The 15,369-nt window shown below is 36.2% G+C and overlaps 1 protein-coding gene across 6 annotated transcripts in view; it reads left to right on the top strand.

The window, feature by feature from the left end:
* Window positions 1-15,369, top strand: part of JADE3 (jade family PHD finger 3) — a 189,133-nt gene that overhangs the window by 45,892 nt on the left and 127,872 nt on the right. For all 6 annotated transcript variants that reach the window (XM_072614543.1, XM_072614539.1, XM_072614541.1 and 3 more), the window contains one exon: window positions 14,896-14,963. The gene's annotated coding sequence lies outside the window, so the exon portion shown is untranslated. The remainder of the gene's footprint in view (window positions 1-14,895; window positions 14,964-15,369) is intronic.

Raw genomic sequence — 15,369 nt, 5'->3', positions numbered from 1 at the left:
TTAATATAAATGCTTGTATTCTTGCAAACCTTCCATATACGTATATGCATATACACATACATACATATATATTATATATGTGTGTATACATAAATGTATGTTATATATGTGTATATATTATATGTATATGTATTATATATATATGTGTACACACACACACACACACACACACACACTGTTTCATTGACTAAAACTCCAGGAGTTTTCCTCATATAAATTTCAAGGTTTCTTCCACCTTTATGTAGTAAGTCTTCCCCTCCCAGACTTATTCTTTTGGGAAGTCAAACTTTTACCAAGCCTTTAATCACTGAGTGTTGCCTTAGACAAACTGAAACCTGGGAAACACCTTAGATTAAACTGGCCAAGGTCTCCCACTGTTTCTGGTGTTCTTGACACTGGACTCTGATGACTCTGGAGGAGAGAGTGGGGCTGATGACTTTGCCCTGCCTCACTTGCAAGTCGAGGCATCACTTCCTAATGTCATTGGTCCTCTTTGAGAGCAAAGGTCGAACAATAACAACAAGTAGGTTTATATATGTTTGAGCTAGAAGAAACCTTAGAGATGATACATACAGTTCATGGTGTTGGAGAGGTGTTATACTTCAATTCCCCCTTATTTTACATGTGAAAACTGAGATTCACACAGGTTAAGTGACTTGTCCAAGTTCACACAGATCATATCACTTACAAAGCAAAAATTTGAACCTTGATCCTCTGATTCTAATTCGAGCATTCTTTCCCATTGTATTGATTTTTTGAATGAAGAATTCCACATTAATGCCTGTTAATTTTCATCTTATTGATTAAGGCTCATCCTTCTAGCCTATCAAATTATTTGTTTCATTATTTCCTCTATGATCGAACCCACTCCAAAACATTTTCTGTGTGAAATAAAACCTCTCTTTGTTCATCTTCCCTTTCAGCATCTTTTAGGAGAGCTTTTCCTTTCTTTTTTGAGTTTAAATCTGTCTTTAGCTTACTTTTATATCTAACTTAGATTTGCTCTTTTTTTATGCCAAAGGCCCATGATGAGGTTATTACTTCAATGTCAAATAGTTTAGCTAAAGCTGGTTAATGACTCTCCAAGTTGGTTTTTAAAGGGCCAAATTTATTTTGACATGGAAGAACTTCTGACATATACATTTAACCAATTAACATACATATTGCATATATAGAAGTCCAATAAATGTATTTCTTTGGTTAATGCCCAAAATATAAATGTATTTCCTTAAGGGAAATTTCTTGAAGACCTACTGTTTATTTGTTCAACATTGCATAATGTACTATGAAGTTTTCTGTCCTTGAGGATCTTGTAATTAGTGTGGTTTTATTCATACACATGAAACAATTATTGAACAATACAAGACAATAAACAGCATCATTTCAGAGTTAGAAAGAATGGTTTGCCCTTTGATTAAGCTACAACACTGTTAGGCCTATGGCCAAAGGAGATCAAATAAAGAGGCAATTATGTTAAAAATATTTACAGCTGCTCTTTTGGGGTGGCAAAACAGATCTAGAAATAAAGGAGATGCCATCAGTTGAGGAGTGGTTGAATAAGCTGTGGTATATGAATGTGACGGAAATACTCTTGTATTGTAAAATGAGGAAGCAGAAGATTTTAAGAGACTTGGGAACTGATTCAGAGTGAAGTAACCAGAACCAGCAGAACAATTATAAAAATAACAGATTTTGAAGGCTTTTATAAACTCATAAAGAATGAAATGAGCAGACCCAGGAGAACAATACAACATTGTGAAAACAACCTTGAAAAGTGGAAGGAAGGAAATGAACTTAATAAAGAGCCTACTGTGCCAAATGCTTTACAGATATTATCTCATTTGGTCTCACAACATTTGTGGGGAGTAGGTTCTATTATTATCCTAATTTTACAGTTGAAGAAACTGAGGCAAACAGAGTGACTTGCCCAGAGTCACACAGTTAGAACTTTTATAAATACAATGACCATTCACGGACCATTCATCATGGTCCAGATGATGGACCAATGATGAAACACACTGTCCATGACAGAAAGATAAAGAATTTCAAATGCAGAATGAGACATGTGTGTGTATATATATATATGTATGTATGTATGTATGTATGTATATATATTTATACAGCTAGAGAGAGAATTTGTTTTGCTTGACTGCATATTTGTCACAAGAAATTTGTTTTTTTAATGAGGCAGGAGGTGGGAGGGAGAGAAAATAGATGTAGTTTTTTAATATAGAGAATTGGAAGGAGTGTTACAGATGAAAAATATTACATTCATTTTTCAGATGAGGCTATTCTATTATTTGTTTTATCTAATTGTTTTATTTTGTTACAAAAGACTTCTCATGGAGAGGTTGTAATATGTAAATGTTTATAATGCAGAAATGAAATACATCAATAAAACTTAAAAAAAGAATGCAGGAGGTTCTGAGATCCAATTTCAGCTCTGCAATTTGATGTCTAGGTTTGGGCAAGACATTTAACTTGTGTGGGCCTCACTTTCTTCATCTTTAAATTGAAGGAGTTGGGCAAATGCCCTTTCAGGTTGCTTCTAGCTTTAAATCTACGATCCTGTGTGATGTGTCAGATTGGGAAGACAGAGGAGTATAGTGGAAAGATCTCTGGACATGGAATTAGGACACTGGGGAATTAGCCCTAGTCTGCCACTAATAATGTTGGAAAGGCTGGTAAGGGCTATGTTCTAGAGGGTTTTGGCTAGGAAGCTAAATATCTTGGATTTTATCCTGTAGACATTGCAAACTAATGTTTTAGAAGAATTAATCTGGTAGTGGTATGCAGGTTAACTTGGAATGGCAAAGCTTGGAGCCTGATTTCCTTTAATGGTAAAATATGCTCAAGGTGAGGGCCAGGTTTATAGTCGTAACTGTGGTGGTAAAGGGAATGGATGTAGACATTGTTCCTTAGCTTAGTATCAATTTAAATGGACAGATTTCTTAATTGCTCCTCTTATTCATGTGTACTTTTTTCTGTAAATTTGTTTAGTACTGAAAACAAGTCTGTTTTTATTACTAGCTTTAAAGGAACAAGTAGTTATTCTAGGGAGAGTTTGATTTATATCTCAACCATACTGTTAACTCCCATGTTGGACATGTGAGGCTCCTGATGTGTAAGATATGGGGGGATTGAGTCTTATTGGTAATGATGATAATAAAAAAGTTGTGTCTATATTTGGGAGGAAAAAAACATACTCGGATCTCTTCAACATATAAGTAGGAGAGGGAGGTGCAGGGGAACCCTGCAAACTATTATTTAGCCAGTGGAAGACTGCACCTTACAGTTTTGGCTGCTAGCTAGACTGTAAAACTGATCCGCGTTGCACAGATGGCCAGGCTGCAGTTTCACACCTGTCACAGTAAGCAGTGTGGAGAAGTAACAGTTTTCCTTTTGATATTTGTATATTTGACAGGCTGTAAAATGCATATTTTCCTTTCCATCGATTGTATCTTGTGTTTTTTTGTATGCATATTAAAAGTGGTCATTAGAACATGCTGCGTGTAATAAACCAGTTATTTACAAAAGAAGAATGGATAAGTCATGATTTTGTTAGATTACTGGGTAGCAGAAACATCCATTTATTCTTTCTTGTATTGGGGAAATGTCTGCTATACGTACAGAAGCAATCATTATGTTGGGTTCTGAAGGACATTAAAGAGGTCTAAGCCGTGGGTCCCAAAAAAGGGTCTAAGTCTAGGTTTTACATAGAAAATCATTTTATTAAGGGGATTTGTTCTGTAATGTTTGGATTCAAAGGGCTGCATTAAAGGACCTAGAGGGCCATATGTGGCCTAGAGGCTGCAGGTTCCCCATCCCTGGAAGAAGTCCTTGAATGTCTCACATTTTGAGAAATGCGAGAGTCTGGGGAAAAAGTGATAAACAACACAGTGCCTGTCCTAAAGGAACTTTCAGTCTACCAGGTGGAATAGGACATATACCCAAATAATTATGAGAAAAGAATGGAATAAGGGCAAAGGAGATGTCTAATATGTGGTAAGAAAATTGAATGAGAAATCATTTTCAGCTGTGGGGGATTGGGAGGGAAGGACCTGAGATGAGTCTTGAAAGACTGTAGATAGGGAGGAATTTTATTTTTTATGTAGGGAATCTAGGAGTAGGGAATCTGTGGCCTCAAGGCCATATGTGTGGCCTTTTGACTGAGTCCAATTTTTAGAGAACAAATTCTTTTATGAAGATGATTGAAGTTTGGATTCAGCACTTGAGGACCGAGAGGGCCCACATGTGACCTTGAGGATGCAGGTTCCCCACTCCTGGGATAACTTGTACCAGTGTTCAGAGGTGAGAAAAGTCAATATGGAATTACAGAACATTATGGTCCATGGATGAAATGTATGAAAGAAGTCTCAACAGGTAGACTAGAGCGCTTTAAATTCCAAGATTAAAATCTTATTTTATAATAATTCACATCTATATAATATGTTAAGGTTTATAAAAGTATTTCCTTACAAGTCTGTAAGGAAGATAAGTATTATTATTGTTTTTTTTTTTAAATATGAGAAAACTGAAGCTTCGACAGTTCTAGTGTCTTTCTTGTGGTTACAAACCTAGTTAATGTCTGAGGTGGAATTTCAGCCAAAGTCTCTTGATTCCAACGTTCTATTCACTCAGCTACACTGACAGTGGCCAGAAGCCACTGATTGTTTTGAACAGAGGAGTGATATGGTCAGAACAGTTCATTAAGAAAATCAGTCATCATAGTTATGTGACATGTGTTGGGTAGAGAATAAAGTGTGGAAACAAGTCACAGGATTCCAGTTTAGTGCTAGTACTGTAGACTTAGAGCTGGAAGGCAATCTAATCCACCTCCCTCATTTTACAAATAAAGAAAGTGAAGCTGACAGAAGATAAGGAACTTGTCTGGTCACCAAGTTAATAAATGTCAAAGGAAGATTTTAAGCCTAAATCTTGCTGCTTCCAGGTCTAGTACTTTAGCACTGTGCTGCCTTTCTTTTAGTAGGTGTGAAGAATGGATTAATAAATGGACAGGGAGGAGGAAAGCACTTGATGTGTCTAAAAGACCAGTTTGTTTGAAGTGTGCACATATGTGGTTTGGGGTTGGAATAATGTGAGATTAAGTTGGAAAAGTGGGGAGGTCTTAGATTTGCAGAAAGTTTTTAAGGCCCACTTAAGGCATTTGAACTTTCTTCATAAGCAATATAGATCCATTATAGGTGCCATCAAATCTCAGGATTAGGAAGGATGGATTAGAATATTGAAAGAGATAGGAAACTGACCAGTTAAAAGGCTATGGAAATAATCCAGTGGTAATGAGGGCCTATATTAGGGTGCTGGCAGCGGGAATAGAAGAATAGAACAAAGAAACTGGCCTGACAGACCAAGCAAAGAAGAGAAATGTAGGCTACTATTTCAAAATAATCCATTTTATTTATTTTTTTCCAGTGATAGGGGTGTAATTTCTGTAAATAAAAAACACATAGACCCAGCCTAAACTTAATAAGTAATCTAGATTAGATCATGGAGACACCAAACACCAACAGAACTCTTGTGCCCTATAGCCCAACAATAAAACCTCTTCAGTGAGAAGAAGGGTTCATAAAGGTCTTGTATTCCATGTTCAGTGATTTACATTTAGCCTCCAGGGGGTTTAAGTGACTTACCTAAGGTCACATATGGCATAGAAGTAAGATTAGAACTCAGGCCACCCAACTCATGTGATCCAGTGCTATTTCCAGTGTGCCATACTGCTTTCCTTATAAATGTCTTATTATATTAAAATAATCACATTTTACCCATTTTTGATATTATAAGCAACTCCAGTATAGCATTTAAATGTGTGTACAGCACATAAAAAAAGTTTGTTCCTTTATTAGAGCTGTCATGTTAGTTTGAAATGTCACATACATAAATATTTTTAAAGTACTTTGTGAACCTTTGAAGTGTTATATAGATGTGAACAGTTGGGTGTTACATTGGATAGAGAATTGCTGGGCTTGGAGTCAGGAAGAACTGAGGAGTTCAAACCTGGCCTCAGATCACTGTGTGATCTAGGTCAAGTCCCTTATCCTCTCAGCCTCAGTTTCCTCTGTAAAATTAGGATAAGAATAGTACCTATCTTGAGGGATGTTGTGAGGATTGAATGAGATAGCATACATGAAGTACTTAAAACCATATCGAACTTTATTGACATTATCCTTATTGCTACTTTATATTGCTGTTGGCTATTTCTTATATGTATTGTTATTGACTTTGTTACTTATAGTTATGTTCTGCCTGCTTCCCTCACTGGGTGGGTGATACAAGCCTTTATTCTTTAGTGTTTTCAGGTAGTCTGGGTATCCAAAAATTAGATGTAATTATTTGTTTTTTTGTACATGGCCAGTTTTATTGGGGATTTAGAGGAGGGAGAAAAAGACTAGGAAGAGAGGAAGGGCAGAGGAAGGGTAAATGGTAGATTCTCCTTGAGTTTATCTCCTTGTCAAGTTAACCTCTGAAAGGTTTTTTTAACTTTGGGTCTCCCAGAGTTGACAGGAACATGTTCTGTTAGATCCATAAAAGAATTTGCTTTAAAGCTATCTCAATGACTTTTCATGTCCTATGATCCTTTGGAAAAATTGTTATTTCTACTGTCGGCTAGCCAGAATCATATTGACAGGTAGTCGAGCAAAAAGGCATTCATTCTCTGGCCGTGCTGCGGAGAAAAGGCTTTTACATAATAGAGGTAGACGAGTACAGTGTTGTCAAACTCAAATAAAAATAGGTACCACTAAATATACATAAGAATTGCTGCAGGCCACATATTGACTTAGAAAACTACATATCTTTATACATTCCTTTTTTTTATTAATACATCAACATGTTAAAGTTACATAGGAACTGCATTTTAATCTGGTTTAGGCTATACTTGGGAGTATTGTGGGTCACCTTTGACCTGTGGGCTGAGTGTTTGACATGTCTGGTCTAGAGCTTCTTCAAGGGTTTACTTTCCTTCCTATTCAGTCCAATGCATGCCTAACACCTTGGTTAGTTACTTTGCAAAATGAAATGCCATAGGAAAAACATTCTGGTAGTATCTTATTTTAGGTTCATAGAAATTACAGATATAGAAGTCTAATTAGGTTATTTTGTACATCCTCAAGAGGGCTTGGCAGCATAGTTCCCTAAATACATTTTCTATTTCTTTATCCATATTTTTAATAAGTATCTCATTGGATAAATGGTAAAAACCTTTGGGAGAATATTTTGCCTCATCATCAGGGAAGTCTTCCCCCCAAAAAAACTTACCCAGTTTCTGTTTTATAAAATTTGATGACATTGTCTATTCTCTTTTTAAATTTTTATGCCTTTTAGATACTTATAGGTACATAGAGGGTCCCTATCTCTCTTTCCTAACCCAAATTATTCACTACTTAATTTATGATTGCTTTTGAGTGAAGGTAAAAAAGAATATGTTTTTCTAGTCCTGTTCTCATTTTTTTTTCTTTTAGAATTTCTTACATGCTGCCTACTTTTTTCTAGTAATGAAAAGTCTTTTTCTAGTACAGAATATGGAAACTCAATTCATTTCATTTCACTGTAATCTTCATTTGATTTAAGTCCTGACTAGAATTCTGGTTTTACTAGAATTTTGGTTTTCACTAGAATTCTTGTCATCTTATCTTTTATACTTTGTAACTTGATAGCTATGATCAACAAGGAGAAGACTGAGAAGAAACTGATACAAAATATAATTTAAAAAGCAAGACTTTAGAGAAGGAAGTAGAATGGTTGAAGATAATTTACCTGGAAAAGCAAAGGCTGAGGAGTGACATAACAGTAGATATAGAGATGATATTTACTGAGAACTGAAAATAAGAAAATGAATTGTAACTTGAGCATGAGATATTTATGTTACAAGGAAGAACTCTGATAAGGCTGTTAAATTTTGGAATGTCTTTCTGCGGGATGAAGTGGAATCACTTCCCATGTACCTTTTAAAAAATAAGATAGAGTCTCATGTGTCTGGGTTTGGATAAATGTAGACCTACCAGGGAGAAAAATGACCTAGGTGACAACTTGAGGCATTCCTTCTAGTCCCATATTTCTGTTGAAATCTGTGGAAAGGGAAAGGTTTTTTTTTTAGCCTTTAGGGGTTTCTTAAGAAGGAAATAGGTATTTATATTTGGCTTATATAGGATATTGTAGAATGGGCAGACACCTCTCACCACCACCCTCTTTTGACATTTCTGAACTCTGCTGGTATTTTCCCTAATCTAGTTAGAGTGTGTGAGAGTACGCTGGGGCAGATTGCTTATGTAGGGGCATATTCCAAACTGAGGTATCGCATCCTAGGACTATTGCTTTGTACTGGAATTATAGGGACAAAGGAAGTGATCTTCCTCTTTAAAGTGCGTATGTGAAGAAATATCCCTTTTATTTTCTCTAATGGAGTTTTACCAATATAAAGCATGTTTTTGTTATCCCTGTAGTTATTTCATTGGTTCACTTATATTATCTACGCATTTCTGGCTTTTGGAGTACCTAGTTATGGGCTGCCTTGTCCTAGGTAAAAGTGCTAATAAGTATCATTGATAGTTCAACAGATCAGAATGAAGTAAAAATTTTACAGTAGGCATGGAGGAGCAGAAATGGAGAGCCTGCACTGAATAAAATGAGAAGAAAGTTCATTTACTGGATAAAAGATAGTTTCTAAGCAATAAATTTTAAAAAGAAAATATGGCATACAATCCATATAAAAAAAGCTATAATATTTTTACCTAGGCAACTTAACAGTTATCAATGATAATTCAGGACCCAGAATATCATAGGTAAAGGATCATATTGACCCTAATTTGACCAGAATTGTAAAACTTCTTTCCATCAAATCTTCATCAATGCTCCAAATATATCATTAAGTTAGATTCCAGATCCTGTCTTTCTCACCTTTTGAAGATAATTTAACTTCTTTTAGCATCTATTGAGTAACATCACATTGTGCTCAAGTGCATTTAGAAGAACATGGCATAATTGGTAAAGCAATGGATTTAGAGTTCTGAAGAACTGGGTTCCAATATTATCTCAGATACTTACTAGCTGCACAATCCTGGGCAAACTTTTGAGCCTCAGTTTCCACATTTGTAAAATGAAGAGATTGGACTGCATAACCCCAAAGTTCTTCTAGCTCTAAAGCTATTGTCTAATCATTTAATTCAATTTATGAATGACACTTATACATAGGTGATTCAGTTTTCATACTACAGACATAGACAGTTGGTACCCATGTGATGTCGTGGGAAAAATACTGACTCTAGATATGGAAAATTTTATTTCTATTCCTGGTTTTGCCACTTAATAATAACTCTGTAACCTTGGACAAATCACTTAAACTGCTCAGCCTGTTTGCTCAGTTATTGTGATTGTTGAGTCATTTTCAGTTGTGTCTGACTCTTTGTGATCCCATTTGGAGTTTTCTTGTCAAAGACACTGGAGTGGTTTTCCACTTCCTTCTCCAGGCTCATTTTTCAGATGAGGAACTAAGACAAATAGGATTAAGTGACTTGCCCAGGATCACACAGTTAGTAAGTATCTGAGGCCTGATTTGAACTCATGAAGAGGAGTTTTCCTGATTTTAAATTCTGTGGACTGTGCTCTGTGGACTGTGAGACTTAGCTATTCCTTTGCATAACTATAAAGTGAGATGAATGCTACCCCTACATTCCCTACAGGGCTCATGGAAATATAAATCTAGAAATAGAAGGGACTTAGGAAGCCCTCATTTTAGACATAGGGAGGTCTAAGATCCAGGAAAATTAAGTGACTTGCTGAAGGTCACACAGGCAGTATGTGTTAGGAGGGGGATTTGAACCCAGATCTTGTGACTCCACAGCAAGTAGATTTTCTACTCTGCTTCCCATGAGGGTTGTTGTGATAATCAAATGACATGGTATAGATACAAAATCATTTTGTAAATTGGAACAACTTTTAGATGTGTGAGGTGATTGTGACTGTTACTCCGTTTTCCTGTCCCTTAGAATTCTATCTCGCTTCCTTACTTTTGATCACTTTGGCATTTTGTTGTGATCTTATTTCTTTCTCTTCCCCTCTTGCTCTAACTGGTAAGACCTGCTACTCCTAGGGGAACTGCCCAAGTCCATAAGGGTAGTTTAGTATATAAGAGTGTTAAATGTGGATTTGGGAAGACCTGGCTACATATCCTTCCTCTGACATTAGTTGGCTGACCATGGGCAAATCACTTAATTTTCCTGAGCCTCAGTTTCTTTTTCTGCAAATTAGAAATAATCACACCTGTAGTATCTGTTTCAGGTTTGTTGTGAGGTTCAGGTGAGAAAATTATGTAACTTTAAAGTGCTAAATAATTGTCACTCTTTAATATCATTTTTGCTTCATTATAAGTGTCCTTAGAAATTAGATACAGTGAGTTTCCAGTTTTATTCTCCAGACTAAATATAATTAGAAACAAGCCAGTGAGGGGTGAAGCTACAAGGAAAGAAGAGCCATTCACAGCACCTATCTTTGAATAAGGTTTTTGGCCAAAAGCCTAGAATAGTCTTTGAAGTAGGTGTTCGCTAAATATCTGTTGATGGATTGAGTTCTTCCAATGAGATGAAACTTCTCTTGCCACATCTTTAGTATAATTGCCACAGGCTTATTGAAAACACTTTGAGTGTTTAAATTATCTTGTTACTCTTATTTTTTGTTTGTAAAAGTTTTGTTTTTCTATCAAGAATAAAAGAAACAAATGTACATTATATATCTATATCTAAGTGATTTCTTCCATCAGTATTTTGAAGCCAACTTTCCTCCCCTCCACCCTGGGAATATGCTTCTCTGGAATTATATTTTTTTAGTGGGGAATGTATGATTTGAGGATAGATTTCTGCATTTAATAAAATGAACAGAAAATAGATGGATGGTAGGAATAAGTGAAGACCCTGGATTATTTGCCAACTGGATAATGAATGCATAGCTAGTTTTCTGGAGATAGTACTCATTGTTTTTTTCTGAAACTAAAAGTTTCTACCTCAGTGCAATAGATGATTAACCTCATTCCTATACCATTCTGGTCTCCCCATCATTTTCTTGCTGTGCTTTTTCCTTTCATCTAACCTTTATTCTTTGTGTCTCTACGGCCCTCCATGATCATTTCCTCCTCTCTACTCTAATGTCCCATTTTTTTTAATGTTATGTGTTGGTCTTACCCTAACTTTGAGAAAACAGGGCTTTAATAACCTCCTTATAAATGATGCATAGTTTGAAATAAATGTTTTCCATTTTATGGGTAGATAGATAATTTGAAGAAGACTAACAAGATAATTTGGTTTTGCCCAGAGAATACTTTTGGCAATAAGAACCAGAATCCTTCTCATCTACCAACTGCCCATCAGTCCAGGGTTCTGTTATATGTATCAAACTTCTCAAAATTCCTACTACAGAAGCTTAGAATCAGAGACTGTCATGGGCCAATAGGTTAGCTGGATGAATGACTTCCTATCTGGGTCAACGGAAAGGAAATATTATATCCATTCTCATGGCACTAATTTGTGAAGATGTTAATTCTCACAATAAAATCTTTTGTTCTCTTCTCATTTTTTATGTCAAAGACAAATAAGAGGAAACCTTACTTTAGAAACTACTGCTCTCTTAACGAGAGTAACTTTTGTGAAAGGACCACTTTGCTATGCTAGCAAATGGTACAGAATGATTTTTAGGAAAAAAGACAATTCAGGAGAAAAAATGAACACAACCTATTCGTGGTGCTCTATTTCATGTGCTCCCCTAAACCACCACATGCTTTTCTTATCAAGTTAGTAATATTCCAGTGTATGTAAATTTTCTTTTATCTAGGCATTACTTGCTCAGCTGATAAAACTTTCAGGCATAGAAAGACTAATATGGATTTTTAAAATATTTTTAAATGGTATCTTTTGAAGAAAGGAGTCTTTATGTCAGATACTTCCATGAAAGCAAACACACATGTGTGTTTTTTCCTCATCCTCCATCCCCCTTACTGGAGATCAGGGGAAGCAGCAGGGGGTTACTTAAATGCTGGACCATTGATTTTTATGCTAGACTTTCCCCTTCCCTCCTCCATCTCTGCTTTAGAAAAGGTCAGTAGTGCATTAGTTTTCCACCATCAAGAATTTTATTTCCTTTGATAACAGCCAAAGCAAGGAGTTTGAAAGAAAGCACACTAATTCATTTTTGCTCTTTTATTTCTGTGAAGGAATGTTCACAGCTCAGTGTAATATTTCTACTGAGAACTGTTTTGCCATGGGAGCTCTTTGACTTTGATTCTGATAAAACAAATAGTAAGCTACAGAAACATTGATTAAGTATGCAGCAGTTCTACAGATGAGAGTTAAGCAGGGCATGGGAATTAACACTGCCTTTATGACAGGCTAATATGACACGTGTCTCTTGGAACCATTTATTAGATACTGATAAATAACTTTTTTAAAAAAATCAAAGTTGTAATTGTATTGTTATAGGATGCTTCTGGTGAAGAACTTCCTCTAAATATAAATCTGCACTTTCTGCACATCTTATATGCTTGGAGAGTGAGGCTCAGCCCTCCCTCACTTAAATCCAATTCACTTGCATGAGTTGTCATCTCCTCCCTGATGGTCATGGTCCTTCCCTTCCCTTCCTTCGCCTCTCCTCGCCCCATAGGATAGCACACCCTTACCTGCCTAAAGGAATATAAATTTTGATCTCTGAAACTTTTTTTTCCCTTAAGGACCAAGTCTTAAATCCAAATTGCTTTGACTCTTGTTGACTGACCAAGAATAGATCCCACAGCAAGCCCCACTTGGTCATTGTTTGGACCCTGATTGGCTCAGAGTGGATGTAAATAGCAGTTGTTTCCGTTCTGGCCAGAAATCTTGAAGGTGTTCCCCTCCCAGATTCCTTCCTTTCCTTCCTTTCCCTCCCTTCCTTTCCCTCCCTCCCTCCCTCCCTCCCTCCCTCCCTCCCTCCCTCCCTCCTTTCCTTCTTTCCTTCTTTCCTTCCTTCCTTCCTTCCTTCCTTCCTTCCTTCCTTCCTTCCTTCCTTCCTTCCTTCCTTCCTTCCTTCCTTCCTTCCTTCCTTCCTTCCTTCCTTCCTTCCTTCCTTCCTTCCTTCCTTCTCTAGATAAAGAAGCCATTCTCTGCCTCATTTCTTATTTAGCCTTAATCAATAGATGGGTGTAAAAAGTTCAAAGTCTCCCACTGCATCCAGGGCCATCTCCAGTCATTCTAATCTGTATGTTTCCACTGGACCCAGATGGCTCCAAAGAAGAAAGTGAGACTGGTGACTTAATTAAATTTCACTTAATATTGAAGATATAAAATAAAAAAGCAAGACAGTCCCAGACCTCGAAGAACTTTCTTCCAATGGGAGAATACAACAGAAATAGATGAGTGGTGGTCAGGGAGGCTGTTTTAATGCTGAGTAACCCCTCCCCCTTACTCAGTAAATTCAAGTGGCTCCCTTTCACTTCCAGGATCAAATATAAAATCCTCTTTTTGGTGTTCAAAGCCCTTTATGCCCTCTTTCTCCAGCCTCTCCTCTCATCCCTTTCTGGTCTTCTCACTTCTTACACCCCTCCCATTATACTCTGTGATCCAGTGACACCTCCTTGCTGTTTTTTACAAAAGACATTCCATTTCCAAATTCTAGACATTTTCATTGACAATCCTTGACAGCTCTTGTCCATGTCCTCTTATAAGTTGGACATAGGGTCTACCTAACTTGAAAAAGGAAAGGAAAAAAATAGAAATTCATAATGTCAGTTTTGATTTCCCTATTCAAACAATTTCTGTGAATTTCATAAAACTGTGGAATTGAAAAGTCCCTTGGAGATCATTTTATTCAGCCTTCTCATTTTACAGAAGAGGAAACAGGCCCAAGAAGGTTGAGTCACTTTTTGACTTGTAAAGTGTTATTAATTTTTATTTCATGTCATTCAAGTGAAAAGATGCTGGGGACATGAATGAAAAACAAATATAATCACTCCAAGAAGGCATAATCAGTTTGAAACAGTGGTTATTTGGATATTCTTTTACCTGGTAATTAGGCAGGTTGAAGAGGAGGATTGTGTGTGTGTGTGTGTGTAAAGCAACATTTTAGAAATGCAGAGAAATTCATGGTAAATATTTTGAGCATACGCTTCCTTAAACTACATGTTGGTAAAATGCCAGCCTCATAATTTTCATTTTACATGTAAATATCCCATATTAAAATATATATATTTGTTATCAGTAGAATGCTCTGTATGTTAGTGAAATGAATTTTCTGGGAGCATATTTTTTTGTTATGTCACTCCAATATTTGTTAACAGATATAATTCAGTGGATTTGAAAATTTGAGACAGTGAGCTCTTAAAGTGAACAAAATTATACAATCTTAAAGCATTATAAATGCTCATGGCCTATAAAAAAAGTAAATTTGAGATAGTGGTCTTAATTTTGGAAATGATATATTGAGGGAAGTGTAATAGATATTATGACATACTCATGGAATTTCAGAATTGAAGGGGACCTAATCCAATCCCCTTATTTTACAAATAAGGGCACTGAGGTCCAGACTGATGAAGTAGCTGTCCAAGATCCCACAGCTAGCTGACATCAGAGCCAGGACTAGACCCCAGTTCTCCTCCCCACCAAAGCCTATCCCCTCAGTTCAGTGTGTTTTCTGTTTGCTTTCCAGTGTCTCATTCAACAAATGTTTATTCAGTTCACTCATGAGATACTGTGTCAGACTCTACAAGGCATTAACAAAATGGATAAAAAAAAATACATCAATGGAATTTATGAGTCAAAACACATAAGTTTTTCACTTCTTTTCTTTGTTTCTGAGATTTGAAATAGAAGTGGTCTAGCATTATAGTTGTACTCTCTCCAATGAAATCCTCTTAATTTCTTTTAGGTGGTTGTGATGCTGTCTACTGTTGAAGGGGCAACATGGGATTCTGAACTCAGGACTTGGCAAATACAGTAAGTGAACAAGGCATTTTCTTTTGACCATCTCTCCCTTTAAAAAAAAGTTTTATTGATGCCTTTTGTTTTTATATCAGCAAATTCCAAATATGCCCTCCCTCATCCTATACCCAGTTAGCCTGCTCTTATACCATGGAGGAACCAAATTAAGCAAACCAACTGGCACATTGACTACTCTTTTGAAACACTGGTATTTAAAAGTATCTGTATTATTGAAGAGGTCATGTCATTTTTATGCTTTATGAATTAATAAAAATAATTCTATTTGAAAAAAATGTTTAGTGTGAATACTTTTGTGACTTAATTTGATTTGTAAGACCACTCAAACTATTTTGGCATAATTTTTAAAAAATGTATTTACAAGATATATATCATTCTGTTAGAGTGTTTTGAAACATGCCTG

The sequence above is a fragment of the Notamacropus eugenii genome, chromosome 5 (genome assembly GCF_028372415.1).
Source record: "Notamacropus eugenii isolate mMacEug1 chromosome 5, mMacEug1.pri_v2, whole genome shotgun sequence".
Taxonomy (NCBI): domain Eukaryota; kingdom Metazoa; phylum Chordata; class Mammalia; order Diprotodontia; family Macropodidae; genus Notamacropus; species Notamacropus eugenii.
The sequence above is the reverse complement of the archived record's forward strand: the minus strand, read 5'-3'. Positions and strand labels throughout refer to the sequence as shown.